This window comes from Trichomycterus rosablanca, chromosome 11 (genome assembly GCF_030014385.1).
Source record: "Trichomycterus rosablanca isolate fTriRos1 chromosome 11, fTriRos1.hap1, whole genome shotgun sequence".
NCBI lineage: Eukaryota > Metazoa > Chordata > Actinopteri > Siluriformes > Trichomycteridae > Trichomycterus > Trichomycterus rosablanca.
This window is the reverse complement of record NC_085998.1, coordinates 31,044,492-31,058,266: the sequence shown is the minus strand read 5'-3', so window position 1 is coordinate 31,058,266 and position 13,775 is coordinate 31,044,492. Positions and strand designations below refer to the sequence as shown.

Sequence of the window (13,775 nt, the reverse complement as noted above, 5' to 3'; positions counted from 1 at the left end):
CCTAGGAGCTACTACTACCTACTTACTCTCTTTCTGTGTTTTGTTCCCGCACACTTACACATAAATACACAGAGTACTGTGTAATATACAGAGTGCTGAAACAATCCCAGGAGCTACCCATCAACCTTCTCGTACCCCCCTCCGAGCATCTTTTTCCATATATGTAAATATATATAAGGGTAGAGGGTGACATACTTATGATGTCATAACATCAATGTTGTAACAATTCATGAAATAGAATGCCTTAATTTGTCATATATCCCTGCTGGGGTCAGAGCGTGGCGTCAGCCACCGTACAGCATCCCTGGAGCCAAGGACCTTGCTCAAGGGTCCAACAGTAGCTGCATGGCAGAGCTGGGATTCAAACTCTCAACCTTTCAATTGATAACCCACTAGGCTACCACTGTCCCTAAACTACACTGTGTCCCTATATTGTACTGTGTGTACTGGCACTTCTATGACCTTGGCTGGCACCATTTAATTTTTCACTACCTGCTTTATCCTGGTTGGTCACAGTGGGTCAAGTGCCACCCAGAAACACTGGGCGTAAGGCCCGAATACACTCTGGACAAGGAGCTAGTCCATAACCCAAATACACCTAGAAACGTCTTACAGACAGTGTGTAGAGACTAGACTCATACTCAGGTCCCCTATACAGTAAGTACAGTAAGGACCATACACAGTAAGTGTGGGTGAGTGTTGGTGAGTGTTGGTAATTTATGATATATCCCTGCTGGGGTCAGAGCGTGGGGTCAGCCACTGTATGGCATCCCTAGTCACAGTGGGTCAAGTGCTACCCAAAAACACTAGGCGTAAGGCACGGATACACTCTGGACAAGAAGCTAGTCCATAACCCAAATACACTCAGAAACGTCTTCCAGACAGTGTGCAGAGACTAGACTCATACTCAGGTCCTCTATACAGTAAGGACCATATACAGTAAATGTGGGTGAGTGTTGGTGAGTGTTGGTAATGTATGATATATCCCTGTTGGGGTCAGAGCATGGGGTCAGCCACTGTATGGCATCCCTAGACCTGAGAGGGTTAAGTACAAACAGTAGCTGCATGGCAGAGCTGCGTGGGTCATTCTCAGCACTGCAGTGACACTGACATGGTGGTGGTGTGTTAGTGTGTGTTGTGCTGGTATGAGTGGATACGACACAGCAGCGCTGATGGAGTTTTTAAACACCTCACTGTCACTGCTGGACTGAGAATAGTCCACCAACCAAAAATATCCAGCCAACAGCGCCCCGTGGGCAGCGCCCTGTGACCACTGATGGAGGTCTACAAGATGACCAACTCAAACAGCAGCAATAGATGAGCGATCATCTCTGACTTTACATCTACAAGGTGGACCATCTACGTAGGAGTGTCTAATAGAGTGGACAGTGAGTGGACACGATATTTAAAAACTCCAGCAGCGCTGCTGTGTCTGATCCACTCATACCAGTACAACACACACTAACACACCACCACCATGTCATTGTCACTGCAGTGCTGAGAATGATCCACCACCTAAATAATACCTGCTCTGTGGTGGTCCTGTGGGGGTCCTGACCATTGAAGAACAGCATGAAAGCAGGCTAAAAAAGTATGTAGAGAAATAGATGGACTACAGTGAGCAATTGTAGAACTTCAAGGTGCTTCTATATGGTAAGTGGATTTAATGTATCGTACATTGGTTCAGTCCTGCTACTCAATCCTTTTAGACTTAGAGCTATAAGAAGTGAATTACTACATCATCCTCTCTCTCTCGCTCTCTCTCTCTCTCTCTCCCGGCTGCTGGTGTAATTCACACATTTCTCATTAGCTCCGGCAAATATTTTCAAAATGCTCTTTCTTTAGTTTGCTCTCTTGCACTCTCTCCGGCTGCCAAATGAGATGGAGTCTCCGGCTCCAGATAGTTTTGGCAGTGGCGGACGGCATATGGAGCTGACCAGCTTGGAATCTCCTATCAGATTACATAACAGTGGGAAGCTGGATCCCTCCAACCCACAGAACCCGACCTTCATGCACACGAGCAAACAAACAAAGTCTCGTTCCAAGCCGTATGCTTCTCTCCTTTTTCTTTGCTCGTCAATGATTCCGACTTCTCCGAAACGGCAACTCGGCGGCCATTTTTAGGATGTTGTAACGTTATGTTGAGAAAATCTGGTATAGGGATGAGGGAGATAGTTAGACTGATGCTTTCTGCACTTGCTGGATATTTATGGCCATAGATACTATTTATTATTTTCTATATCATATATTATAAGAATACTTTAAAATGTAAATTCTGAAGGTTTATTGTGGATTTTTTGAACAATAAAGTGGATCAATTGCTCAAATGTGGATAGTGTCACCCACGTTCCGGCCCCTTCTAATTCATAAAAACCTTTTATGTGTTGATGTTACATTTAATCATCCAACCTAATTTTCTTTTAGCAACAGGTGACAGTTTGGGTTTTGTTTCCAACCCTGGCAGGAGACCACTGTTTCACAAACCCAAAAACACTGTTGATAGGTGCAGTCAAACTAACCCTAATTATATGGGTACAGATAACTCACTGGCCATAATTAATGATAATCTGTAATAAATTAGGAATGCGGATTTTATGCGGTGGCTCGGTGGGTAGCACTGTCGCCTCACAGCAAGAAGGTCCTGGGTTCGATCCCCAGGCGGGGCGGTCCGGGTCCTTTCTGTGCGGAGTTTGCATGTTCTCCCCGTGTTTGCGTGGGTTTTCTCCGGGAGCTCCGGTTTCCTCCCAAAGTCCAAAAACATGCAGTCAGGTTAATTGGAGACAATGAATTGTCCTATAGGTGAATGGGTGTGTGTATGTGTGTGCGTATGTGTGTCTGCCCTGCGATGGACTGGCGCCCCGTCCAGGGTGTTACTGTGTGACTTGCGCCCATTGAAAAACTCCATCAGCGCTGCTGTGTCTGATCCACTCATACCAGTACAACACACACTAACACACCACCACCATGTCAGTGTCACTACAGTGCTGAGAATGACCCACCACCCAAATAATACCTACTCTGTAGAGGTCCTGACCATTGAAGAAAAGCATGAAAGAGGGCTAGCAAAGCATGCAGAGAAACAGATGGACTACAGTCAGTAATTGTAAAACTACAAAGTGCTTCTATATGGTAAGTGGAGCTGATAAAATGGACAGTGAGTGCAGAAACAAGGAGGCGGTTTTAATGTTATGGTCGATCGGTGTATGTAAGCTTTTACCTCATCCACTTTATCTACATTAGACATTTAAAGGTGGTGATTCAAATCTAAGATAATAAAAATGCCATATTATTGCTAAAGCAAAAAATCATTACATAATTATTTAATACTTCATGATAACATTATTATCTGTGATAATCTCCTAAACTCGACAGATGTGAACAGCTGATCAGGTAAAAAAATAATTCCGGACTGTTCCTTTATCCTTTTTCTCTCAGACATCCCATGCTCGAATTAAAATTACCACCTTAATTAGCAGTAACAAAGCAACTGGCACTCGCTACTCGGTTTAAGCCTTGTTAGACTGTAGTGTTCTTCTCCAGAGAACTTCATTACCCATAAAGCACTGCAGGACCAGCTGTAGCACAAAGTTGCCAGCAAATTAACAGTCATCCTTCCTCGCTTTTATTCATCTGCCAAAATACAGCCTCGCTCAACGTGCCACTTACGGGGTGCCCGAATCGCGGCCCCCTGTTGACTCTTAGCTCCGCCCTTTTTATCAGTGCGCAACCAATCGGCGCACATCTGTGGAAGCGTACCCCTGCAGTTTGGCCTGGTCTGGCAGCGGCTGCCCGCTGGTCGCCCAGATCTACCGCTGGGCGGTTCTGCCTCTCATTTCCACACACACATGCTGATAAAGAGATGGCACAGGGAGAGGTGGGCAGGGGCCTGCAGCCCAGTGCAATCAAAGCAGTGGAGAAATCAGCCAAAAGCAGAAAGTCTAATGTACTGGGCATTAGTACAGCACACTGACCTTGCCGTGACCATGCTAACAGTGATGGGCAAACTTTTCATGATCGAGGCGAAATATTAGCGCAAAGATTCTTGTTGTCCGGCTAATCAGAGTTCCAGTGGGCAGCGTATTTGTATTCAGCTACATGCGCCCTGCATATATATGCATTTCCAGACCACTCGCAACCTTGTACACACTCGCAGGATTTATTGTTCGTTTGCTTGGCTGTTTGTGTTTAGAATGTAAACCGAAGGCTGAAAAGTGCCCATGGGTACAGACGTCTAATCAGCCCTCGGATGAAACGTCCGTGTGATAAAGTCATTACAAACAGAATGTAATCCCTGGGTTGCCAGTTCAAGCTTTCGTGTAGATCCCTGCTTAACCACCTCCTACTGGAATTATTGAATAATTCGGAATAATTCAACTATAGTTGTTAAAGTACAGAGTCTAAAGTACAGAGATAAGCAACATGCCTGTTGTTAAGCTGTTGTAGAATGTTGTCAGCAGATAGGAAACAACAGTTAGCACAGAATGGAGGTTCCAAAATCCAACACAGTCATTACAAAAAGAATGTAATCCCTGGGTTGACAGTTCAAGCTTTTGTGTAGGTCCCTGCCCAACCACCTCTTACTGGAACTATTAAATAATGCATAACAATTCACCTATATTTTATTCTGAAACCCAGTAGTTTCACTAAAGTATCTGATATGGAAGAATCAGATATTATGTTTAATATCACCTGAATATTAGTATTTTGCTGCTTGTGCATTAAATACTTATAGTTGTTAAAGTACAGAGTCTGAAGTATAGAGATAAGCAACATGCCTGTTGTTAAGCTGTTGTAGAATGTTGTTAGCAGATAAGACACAACAGTTAGCACAGAATGGAGGTTCCAAAGTCCAACACCCAATGTGACGTGACTAGAGCAGTATAAAGGGATGGACACAGTTCTGTTCCTTGTTCTTCAGCTATTCCACTGCTGTAAGAACCCACGACCGTGCGAATAAATTCTCCAATTCAGTCAATTGTATCCTTTGTTTTCATTTATCATCTGACCTTATTTTTCCATGACATACCTTATGGTTGTTGTGTCATAGTGACCTTTATTGTAGCATAAATTTACAGTCAGCGATTGGCTGGTATTGTTATTTATTAAGCTATTATATAGAAACTGTAGTTTCTATATAAAACTAACTGTAGTTTCTTTTTTTAATCATCAGTAAATGCTTCACCAATCGAATCACCCACTAAGACTAACAACTATGAAAACAACTATGCAGGGATGCATCTGATATTAAACCTGTCCTAAATTAATGATAAAGAAGTTCTGACCAACAAAAGTCCTGTATCTGTATTAGCATTAGCTGATACTTAAAGCCAAAGCAACTGAGGGCAATGTGTCCAAAGGATGTAAAAGATGGACAGTACACAGACAATATGGACCAAATCAAATGTACATCCGGGACCAGAACAAAGTGTATGTGGCTAGATCTACACACCAATAACAATGCCTTTTATAGGCCAATTGCAGACCCAGCAGCACCAATAGTGGACATTTAGAAATGTCTCTGGTCAGTCTGTGTTTACTTGGTGCGTAAAACTGTGCCATTGCAGCACCCCAAAAGTCCATCGCCAACTCCAAACTTTTAATGGGTGAGATACTGGTCTGCCTCTCTCTTTCTCTCCTATAACCACACAAACCCAGATTGTTAATTGCAGTATGGAGGGTAATTATGGCACTAGTCAGTGGTCAGCTGCGTGCGCGCTGGCCAGCGTTGCTGGCCGAGCCCGGTCTACGCGGGGTCTTATTGAATTTGAGGCCTGGTGCTTAGTGCTGCCTGTGCAGCATGTCTCCTGGATCAGAAAACACACACACAAACACACACAACCTACAGAAAGCATGATAGGCTGCTTTTAAACTTAATGGCTGCCAGAGGACACAGCTGCATTGAACATCAGTAAAACCGACAACTGACAAATACTCAGAAACACACACCGCAGAACTATAAAAAGGACAGCCCGGTCCTGCAAAAAAAGCTAAGCGTTTACGATCAGCGTGTTCATTTGTATTATTTATGTGTGAATGCATGTGTGTGTGCCTAATCCTGTTCTCCTGGATGCACTGGGAGCTCTTTATCCATGCAAGATCTCCCACATGCAGCTCAAAAACAAAATTAACCATTCCGCCACAATAGTAGATTGTCGGCTCGGCCCATAAGGACACGCCGGATCCCTGGGATTTAATTTCCATCCCCCTGATTCATACACAATAACGTATGCACGCCCAAATTGACACAATTACTGTAATTTCTGTATGTTTCCGTATATTTCTTTGAATGCAAACCGCAGATAGTTCTGTGTTCTGTACGATAGCCTCGGATGACCGCGCCCCCCCCGCCGCCCATCTTCGCTTTTCTATCAGGACGACAACTACGTCTTTCGGTTAGCCGCTCGCGAATTATCTGCGTGCCAAGGAAGGATAAAAAAAAACAGGAGAAAATATGAGGGAGCAGCAGGACGCTAATAATGCACCTCCAGCTGTTCGAGTTAACCTGCAAATGTGTCCATCTGTACCTCCAGAGAGCGAGAGAAAGACGTAGACAGAAGAAAGAAAGAATCATTAAAACTGGGGGAAAAATAGACGCTGTGAAATTGAAAGTTGCTCGAAATAAAACAAATTAGAAACAATGAATGCATTTTAAAAAGTAATAAAAATAAGGTTGAACAAGAGTGTTGTGGTGGTGGTGGTGGTGGGGTGTTTCTGGCAGTAAAACCGCTCGGTGTGGTGTATAACTGTAGGAGTGACCTTGCTGTGTTTGGACCGTCCCCGTCCCGCCCTGCACCCAGCTGTGCCCTGCCTCTGGCCCTCAACAGAGGACAGCATCACATATAGTCACACATATATGGACACCGCGGGGCTCTCAACAGGCCTTCTATATGCACTATGCACCTTATGTCGAAACGTTAAATCTGTAATCCATGTGTGTGTAGGAATTCTTATAAAAGCAGCTTGCATTCAATGACCCACCCCCCCAAAAAACCCCAAAAAAACATGCATATGTATGCACATCTATGTTCAAATCATCATAATCTCTAGATCCAAGTGCTGATTGGACAGGCCACTTATTTTGGGGTTGAACTTGACCCTCATTTTCTATTTTTTCAACCTTTTTTTCCCCCGATTTTCTCCCCTAATCACTGATTCAACCCTCCACCGCTGACTGAAAGCGCTTCTCAACTGACACACGCCCCCTCCGACACGTGCTCAGTACAGACTGCATTTTTCACTCGCACGAGTCTATCTATCTGTTTCCTCAGCTGCTCCCGTTAGGCGTCGCCGCATTATTGATTTGGCACAGTTTTTACACCAGATGCCCTGCCTGACATAACCCTCCCTATTTATCTAGGCTTGGGACCGGCACTACAATGCACTGGTTCATGCATCCTAGTGGCTAGGTGTCTATAGGACAATTTAGTGCAGGGGTCCTCAAACTTTTTAACCGAAGGGCCAGATTACTGTTCTTCAGTGTTTCGGGGGGCCGGACCGCGGGTGAAATAGTAAACACACCCAAAAAAGCTATTTACTATGTATACTGGATGTATTGCCTGGGCTTTTATAATTGTAGTTCATAATGATAATGCAGAAACTTTATTTATTTTAATAATTTCCATTATCCTACCTCATACAGTGTTTCCTTAAAAAATCAGTGTGAACTGTGAGTCTGCTTTTGCCTGATGACAGTAAGCATCAGGTTCCATATTTGTTACTGCCAGTCATAATAGCTAATAAATGTTGATCAGTGAGTCTGGATCTGGTTGGAGATTTAAGGTGTTTCAACTTCGAAAAAGTTTGCACACAGAAGTAGATGCTCCCGAAAACGGTAGTTACTTTGAGTGCATGTTTTATTGAGATCGGGGAGCAATGGAAAGAGAAGCATAAAAATTAAACAATGTGCTTGAGTTTTGATTTTGGATGCATAAATGCGTTGATCTCCGGGAGCAGGTCGTTAAAACATTTCAAAACTTGCCCCGACTCAGCGAGCGGATCTCAGTAAAGCACATCTTCAGCTCAGACAAGAATTCCTGAAACTGCCTGTAGTTAAGAGCATTAGCTTTAATGAAACACAGGACACGAGGATTTTCATAACGAAATCCCACAGTGGCTGCGGTCACTCATGTCTCTATTGATGCGCCAATCACTCCCCTCATGCTTGGAGCGCCACCCGTTGGATCGCTGCCGTATAATCTACTGAGACTCCTTTGTTATTTTTTTCCCCGTTATAATACTGTGAGTTCGAAGATGAACAGTGGCCAGACAACATGTATTGCTGCTGTGGTTAAAGGGGCCGGTCAAATTAAAGCATCGCGGGCCGTAGTTTGATGACCCCTGATTTAGTGTCTCCAATTAGCCTGGCTGCATGTTTTTGGACTGTGGGAGGAAACCCATGCAGACACGGGGAGAACATGCAAACTCTGCAGAGAAAGGACCAGGACCGCCCCACCTGGGGATCGAACCCAGGCCACCGTGCCTCCTCGACCATAGTCCAGACAAGTCTTATTTTGTTATCTTTGAATTAATTCATTCATTGTCCAAAGCTACATTTACCAAAGCTTTATCCCCGGGACAGGTCACCAGTCCACACACATTAACACACTTGTGGGAGGAAACCAGAGCACCTGGAGGAAACCCACATGGACACAGAAAGGACTTTGGTCCCTTTGGAAATCGATCCCAGGGCCTTGTTGCTGGGAGGCGGCAGCGTAACACACTGCACCACCGTGCTGCTCTCATTCCATATATTGAAGATAAATATTTATCTTTATCTATCACCCATGTGAAAAAGTAATTGCCCCCTGATTCCAATAACTGATTGTGCTTTCTTGGCAGTAACATGCTACAATCAAATTTTCTCCATCCCAGAATTTAAGATTGTTAGATGCTGGTCTCCTGGTAGTTCCCAGGTTCAGGCTGAGTACTTTGGGTGGTCGGTGTTTTAGTGTTGCTGCCCCTTCGCTCTGGAACATTTTTTCAGCACTTTCTCACTTCATCTTCTGCTATTTCTGTGTGATTGTTATTTTTGTATGTAAAGCGACCTTGGGTTTTGAGAAAGGCACTATATAAGTGTAACTTATTATTATTATTATTTAAATCGCTGTGGAGGAATTGTGGTCTCTTCTACAGCTACAGCATCTCAATGGGATTCAGATCAGGACTTACCCCTTAATATTAACGTGACTAAGTCAACAGATATGATTTTTTTGCTGTTTACATGTCTCATTTCTAGATTAGCTTTAGTTTTTCTGTGCCTTTAACAGAAGGACTTTGTCAGACACGGAATCAAAGCACAAAGCTCAGTGTGATCAAGTCAAGCAGAAATGCAAAACAATACTTCTCGGCAGGGGGGGTGATGGAAAATTTAGGGCTACTTATGTTGTCATGCTGGAAACAGACATTCTGAGAAATGTACTTATGAGTCATTTATACCAGGCCTGATCAACTCGCTTACAGAAGGAAGAAAAAGAAAGCAAATTGGGCAGGACTTGTGCGACAAACACTCTGGATCATTTTACATTGCAGAGGCAACTGTCATTTACTAATTCTCTTCACAAAGCTCTCACCGTGAGCCTGGCATCTCTAATGCTTCAGCTATTCCCCGTGTGAGGTGCTGCCTTTGATGTCTCTTAATAGAACAGTTCCTATCTGCAGATTAGGGAAAAGGGAACGAGAGAGCAGTCTAAAAAAGTCTCTCCTCCCTGAGGAAGCCGGAGCACTTTAAGCATGCACCGAATCGGGCCTGTGAGCATACATCTCCCATCATACCTTGCTGCTTTAACTTTTCATCCTACTTGGGTCATTTTAATGTTTCCATGGTTACTCAAATTCCCACCCCAAAGACTTCACTGGCTCTCCGCAGTCGCTGTGGCTCAAATACAAACAAAGCAATAAATGATGCATTCAAGGCCGGGATGAAATATACATGCGTTTGGAGGTTTGTTCTTCGTCTGCTAGGATAACAGAGGTGCTTTTAAAGGTGCCATCAGGCAAGCACAACTGTCTGTGCTGGAAATGTGAAAAGAACAACATAAAATAGATCAACTCTCTCCTGGTGGTGAAACTGGGAAGTAAAAGCACTTAGTCAGGATGTTAAAAGTGGATGGTGAAAATGCTTGTGACCCTCTTTAAATTCTTTATATCTTGGGGAGATAGTTGAAACTCACTTTTAAAACCTGGAAAATGTATAAACCTTCTAAAGATTACATCGTTTATAACTGTCCATTAAATAAGAACTCATGTTAACAATAATAAGATGATGCTCGTGCTTGCCCGTGCTGTGTTGAATAAGATACATTGGGGAACGGTAGTCTACAAGAGCTCCTTAGTGGTGGATCACAGTGTCATATGTAGATTGTGAGCTCATGCACTAAGGATACTGTATTTATCTGTGGCCATGAGTCAGAAAGGACAAACCGCTTAGAGCCCTGCTCTGTTACTGGATAAAAATGTGTTTCAATCTGCCCTGTTATTTACTGTTGCACTAGCCATTCCTAAAAGTCAAATTTTTTTCATATAGATAGACAGACAGCCAGTCAGATAGATAGATAGATAGATAGATATATAGATAGATAGATAGATAGATAGATAGATAGATAGATAGATAGAAAAAAACAGACAGACATACAGATAGATAAGATAGAAAAACAGAAAGATGGACAGACAAATAGACAGACAGACAGATAAACAGACAGACAGATTACACAGAAAGAAAGAACAACAGATGGACATATATCAGATAGATTAGATAGATAGAAAGAAAGATAGACAGACAAATTAAATAGTAAGAAAGAAAAGAAAGACAGACAGATAGATAGATGGAAACACAGACAGACAGATTAGATAGAAAGAAAGACAGACAGAAAGATAAAAATACAGACAGACAAATTAGATAGAAAGAGAGACAGACAGATAGACAGACAGATGAGATAGAAAGAAAGAATGCCAGACGAACATAGATCAGATAGATAGAAAGAAAGAAAGAAAGAAAGAAAGAAAGAAAGAAAGAAAGAAAGAAAGAAAGAGAGAAAGAAAAAAGATAGATAGAAAGAAAGAAAGAGAGATACAGATTAGATAGAAAGAAAGACAGATGGACATAGATCAGATAGATAGACAAATTAGATAGAAAGAAAAGAAAGACAGAAGTACATATAGACAGACAAACAGACAGACAGAAATACAGACAGACAGACAAATTAGATAGAAAGAAAGAAAGAAAGAAAGACAGAGAAGTACATACAGTGTATCACAAAAGTGAGTACACCCCTCACATTTCTGCAAATATTTCATTATATCTTTTCATGGGACAACACTATAGACATGAAACTTGGATATAACTTAGAGTAGTCAGTGTACAACTTGTATAGCAGTGTAGATTTACTGTCTTCTGAAAATAACTCAACACACAGCCATTAATGTCTAAATGGCTGGCAACATAAGTGAGTACACCCCACAGTGAACATGTCCAAATTGTGCCCAATGTGTCAATATTTTGTGTGACCACCATTATTATCCAGCACTGCCTTAACCCTCCTGGGCATGGAATTCACCAGAGCTGCACAGGTTGCTACTGGAATCCTCTTCCACTCCTCCATGATGACATCACGGAGCTGGTGGATGTTAGACACCTTGAACTCCTCCACCTTCCACTTGAGGATGCGCCACAGGTGCTCAATTGGGTTTAGTCCATCACCTTTACCTTCAGCTTCCTCAGCAAGGCAGTTGTCATCTTGGAGGTTGTGTTTGGGGTCGTTATCCTGTTGGAAAACTGCCATGAGGCCCAGTTTTCGAAGGGAGGGGATCATGCTCTGTTTCAGAATGTCACAGTACATGTTGAAATTCATGTTTCCCTCAATGAACTGCAGCTCCCCAGTGCCAGCAACACTCATGCAGCCCAAGACCATGATGCTACCACCACCATGCTTGACTGTAGGCAAGATACAGTTGTCTTGGTGCTTCTCACCAGGGCGCCGCCACACATGCTGGACACCATCTGAGCCAAACAAGTTCATCTTGGTCTCGTCAGACCACAGGGCATTCCAGTAATCCATGTTCTTGGACTGCTTGTCTTCAGCAAACTGTTTGCGGGCTTTCTTGTGCATCAGCTTCCTTCTGGGATGACGACCATGCAGACCGAGTTGATGCAGTGTGCGGCGTATGGTCTGAGCACTGACAGGCTGACCTCCCACGTCTTCAACCTCTGCAGCAATGCTGGCAGCACTCATGTGTCTATTTTTTAAAGCCAACCTCTGGATATGACGCCGAACACGTGGACTCAACTTCTTTGGTCGACCCTGGTGAAGCCTGTTCCGAGTGGAACCTGTCCTGGAAAACCGCTGTATGACCTTGGCCACCATGCTGTAGCTCAGTTTCAGGGTGTTGGCAATCTTCTTATAGCCCAGGCCATCTTTGTGGAGAGCAACAATTCTATTTCTCACATCCTCAGAGAGTTCTTTGCCATGAGGTGCCATGTTGAATATCCAGTGGCCAGTATGAGAGAATTGTACCCAAAACACCAAATTTAACAGCCCTGCTCCCCATTTACACCTGGGACCTTGACACATGACACCAGGGAGGGACAATGACACATTTGGGCACAATTTGGACATGTTCACTGTGGGGTGTACTCACTTATGTTGCCAGCTATTTAGACATTAATGGCTGTGTGTTGAGTTATTTTCAGAAGACAGTAAATCTACACTGCTATACAAGCTGTACACTGACTACTCTAAATTATATCCAAGTTTCATGTCTATAGTGTTGTCCCATGAAAAGATATAATGAAATATTTGCAGAAATGTGAGGGGTGTACTCACTTTTGTGATACACTGTATATATATTAGGGCTGTCGAAGTTAACGCGATAATAACGCATTAACGCGATCTCAATTTAACGCGATAAAAAAAAATAGTGGCGTTAACGCAAATTCTATTGGGCCCTGCGAGTCATCCCTAGTTCATGTTGAGACTTGCCACCGGTTTTCATTTGCGGTTTGTTAACATAATGTAACCGAGCGTCGTAGTGATGCACTCGCTTAATAAAGAAATAAATACACGCTATATTCACAAGTTGTCGGGAGCAGAACACTTTTATTAACAACTTCTGTTACGGTACCGAATAGCGGACAGCTAGAGTCGTTAGCCAAGCATGCTATTCCATGAACTATGGAAGCCCCAAAGGGTCAAAACACACTCACTTCGTGTAGAAACGTCCATCAAACCATTGTCACGATACAAGCACAGAAAAGTCTGTTACAATAACTACGCCTTATCCCACCGGAAGCATCGCTGATCTACAATGTTTGCTGATGGAGAAATTTTAACCTACAATCTGACATATATACGAAGTCAAGGGTCTCTGCTGGATAGTATTACTGCCTAGTATGTGAGTGGATAAAACTCCCTTACAGTTTTCTCTTGTCCCAGCAGTTTTTAACATAAGTACATTTAGCATAAAATGTGTTCACCATTTTAATTGTAACATTTCACTTAAAAATCCTTGTTTTCTATAACATTTACAGTTTTTTTTTTATGCGATTAATCGCGATTAACTATATGAAATTCTGAGATTAATCGCGATTAAAATGTTTAATCGTTTGACAGCCTTAATATACAGTATATATAGATAGATAAATAGACAGAGACAGACAGAAATACAGACAGACAGATTAAAAAGAGAGACAGACAGATTAGATAGAAAGAAAGAAAAATGGACAGACAGCGGATGAACAACAATAAACGACATAGTACCATCTAAATGAAATACTATTTACT

General features: G+C 42.8%; 1 protein-coding gene across 3 annotated transcripts in view; it reads right to left on the bottom strand.

Annotated features, from left to right (window-relative positions):
• The window catches only part of znf423 (zinc finger protein 423), a 245,230-nt gene that overhangs the window by 38,676 nt on the left and 192,779 nt on the right, over positions 1 to 13,775 (bottom strand). The gene's annotated exons all lie outside the window — the stretch shown is intronic.